The sequence below is a fragment of the Berghia stephanieae genome, chromosome 1 (assembly GCF_034508935.2).
Source record: "Berghia stephanieae isolate SIO BIC M18660-M18661 chromosome 1, UCSD_Bste_1.3, whole genome shotgun sequence".
NCBI lineage: Eukaryota > Metazoa > Mollusca > Gastropoda > Nudibranchia > Aeolidiidae > Berghia > Berghia stephanieae.
The window spans coordinates 87,636,462-87,640,390 of record NC_088360.1 but is presented as its reverse complement, the minus strand read 5'-3'; positions in this window follow the sequence as shown (position 1 = coordinate 87,640,390).

Sequence of the window (3,929 nt, the reverse complement as noted above, 5' to 3'; positions counted from 1 at the left end):
CGGTCTCTATGTCAACATAACGACACTAGAAAAACAACAAACAATATCAAAATCCACAATAAAATGGTTCAGAACTGTTGCGTATATTTATGCCACAATAAAGCTGTCAAAAATTTAAGTTAGAGAATGTGTGTAACCATGTATTATAATAACGTATAATGTGTTTTCCAACCACCACATCTTCAGACATTATCTACTACTACAACCACCATCACCACTTCAATACTACCACAACTACTACAACCACCACCACTACATCATTATCATTACTACTACACCACCACCACATCATCATCACTACTACAACCACCACCACTCCATCATCATTACTACCACTACTACTACACCATCACTACCACCACTATTACAACCCCCACCACCACATCATCATTACGGCCACTACAACTGCAACAACCACCACCACATCATCATCACTACCTCTACTACTACAACCACCACCACAATATCATCACTACCACTACTACTACAACCACCAGCACCACATCATTATCACTTCCACTACTACTACACCACCAGCAGCACATCATCATCACTACAAAAAAAAATACAATACAATTCCCTTTATTCATCCCATAGGGGAAATTTGTCTCTAGGGTCTATTCCAAGTGAAGACTGGAATAACCCAGGCGTCAGCCGCAGTGCAGCGCCGCAAATTGAGCTAGGGCGAGGTGACTTGCTCAAGGCCACACAACGCAGCGGGTAATCGAACCTGGTACCTTTCGGGTACGAAGCGAAGACCGTACCGCTGAGCCACGCTGTCCCATGATCACTACCACTACTACTACACCACCACCAGCACATCATCATCACTACCCCTACTACTACAACCACCTCAACCACATCGTCATCACTACCACTACTACTGCAACCACCACCACCATATCATCATCATTACCACTACTACTACAACCACCACCACCACTACTACTACAACCACAACCACATCATCATCACTATCACTACTACTACAACTACAACCACCACCACATCATCACCATCATCATCTAAAATATTTCAAGAGAAAGGTCTTGACTTGAGGTTGTTCTCCAAGCTCTTGAGAAATATGTGGGCGAATCATATTCATTATTAAAAAAAATATAGATTGGTTTCTATGCGCCAGTCTTCTAACTACTCTCCTCTTTTATCAAGATGATCTTCTCCCCAGCTGTGGGAATAACGTTTGAAGTCAATGAGAACTAGCCGTTTTGTGTCTTTTATTTCTATCCTGTCTGGATTTAAATTTTAGGTAGATGGGGAGTTAGCAATTGAAGACCATATATATTTCCTAGTTGATGGTGATTCCGACTTCATATATTTCTGAGTCAGTCTGTGGATTCATATTGGTAGTCTTTATTTTTGAGAATGGGTATTTGTTTTTAATTATCATTGGTATTCCTCCTTTACGTTCTTGTCTATGGCACTGATATCCTGTTATTGTAAAAATATCATAAATTTATTGAGATGCTTTTTTTTTTTAATGCAGGACTAATTTCTTTTATGACAATGCCTCTGCATTCGCTGGAGCAAGTTGAGTGAACTCTTTTTACCTGCTGTATAATGGTTCCAGACAGAGTACCCTGTCCCTTATCCATGGTTCCACAAATGACAAGCTTCCACCAGATCCCTTGGGTGGGCTTTTAAGGCCCGTCACCACATTCATCTGGTTGAATCCACAGGTTTCACTCCACTTCGAAATTTTATTTGATAGTTTTCGAGACATCGTGATTGAAAGGAGGTAGGTGCATGTCGCTGCAGATTGTCGGATTCAGTAGTTACATATGTGCGTAAGTCTGGGCTATTTGCGTCTTTCAGCCCAAGGCTTTTGCTTCGGCCTGCTTTTCTGGCAGAGGTGGTCTTATTCCAGAGTGTCCTAGATAGGTTGCCATCCAAGGCTTACGATTCCTGTCCAACTTTTTTATTTTTTATTCGAGTGTCCTTTTGGATTGGTCACAGTCCCTGTGGACCAGCTTCATCTACCCGAAGAAAGATCCAGGTTGGGATTATTGGATGTTGCCATTTAACTATTTGTAGGGGTCAGTCCCTGTCAACCCCTCACGCGTCATGGGCCAAAGCCACACCAGTGAGGTCTCCAGTACAGTTCTCCAGTTCAACCTCGCGTCGAGGTTTTGATCCATTGAAGAAGTCTCCTTCTTACCCCCCCCCCCCTCCCTTCCTCCTCCTTCTTCTTAATATTGATAATAATAATAATAATAATAATGATAATAATAATAATAATAATAATAAAAATAATAATAATAATAATAATAATAATAATAATAATAACAATAATAATTATTATTATTTAAAAAATAAATTATATATAATAATAATAATAATAATACACATTTATATAGCGCTCATTCTCGTGTAAAACACAAGCTCTGGGCACTTTACAATATAAATATCAATTTTAAGTGAAAAAATAAAAAAATAAAATAATAACAACAATAACAATTCATAGCCAAATCAAGGATTCATATAGAGTCAAGAAAAACAAATACAGTAAAAATGTGTCTTGAGATTCTTTTTAAAAGTAGGTAAAGACTTGCACTCCCTCAGACCACGTGGTAGTTCATTCCAAATCTTGGGGCCGAAACAAGCAAACGATCTATCACCAAATTTTGTTCTTGATCTTTTTTCCGAAATATATATATATATATATATATATATATATACTAGTAAGAAGCCCGCATTTTCGCGGGGAAAGAACTATTTTCATTCGATATTGTACCCACCATCATTTAATGAGGGCAGATTGGTAAACAACGTTGTCTGTGTAACTTGGTACATCCTCTGTTGATTTTTCTGTGTGGCCCTCTTTTGTTGAATTGCCATTAGGTTCAAAAGCCTAACTACACACACACCCCCCCCCCCCCCACACACACACACACACAATTACAATAAAGTGGAAATGAAATGGCATGTCAATGGTAAGTTGTCTACATCCACCCCACTTAGTGTCGTATTGAAAATCCAAAGCATCAACACACGAGCGAGACCATCTCGTCTGCATGATTCTACACCCCCACCTCCCCCTCATTCCTCCATTTTTGCCTGCCAGTCACCCGTTGTCTTCCTTTTCCAGTCTGTGCGATTGTGGTGATGGCCAAGCCCCAGTGCAGTGATTGAAGCCCCCACCCCACCCTTACCCTCATCTTATACTTAGGCTCTTTGCCGAATTTTTGAAGAAAAATAGAAAGAGAAAAAGGGGAGGTGCTCTCAAGTTGTTTCGGTTTAAAGAAAGTCCTGCTTAGAAGTATTTCAGTTCATAGTGAGAGTTAGTACAAAGATAATGAAGAAACTCGCACAATTTATTAAATTCTTTACGGTTTAAGGTATTTTTCGGTTTAGCTTCTTTCGGTTTAAAGTAATTTTACTGTTATATATATATATATATATATATATATATATATATATATATATATATATATATATATATATATATATATATATATATATATATATATATATCGCCTCAAGTGGGTCTGCCTTGACTTGGCGGGGGAACCTTGGTGCTTGCAACGATCCCATGGAGCTATGCCAGCGGGGACTTTGTGCGCCATGGCAGGTCGAACCAAGCGGAACAGGTGCGTGGGGGAGGATCCAGACCAAGGGATTAACAGGGTAGGTGGAGCCCATTTTGTCTCATTAGGAGACAATACATCTAGGAGAAGAAAAATTCTGATTTCAAACCGGGGTAGGGGGACCTCGTTAGTCTCTACCGAAACAATTCACCTAGGAGCAGGAAAACTCTGATTTCAAACCTGGGTAGGTGGAGCTCATTAGTCATGGAAGATGGAAGACAATCGTCTAAGGAAAAATAGAAAACACGGCATGTGACCTAACCGCCCACCATGGGAAATCAGAGGACTCCATCCTGAGAAAAACAATAACGATCAACACATGTA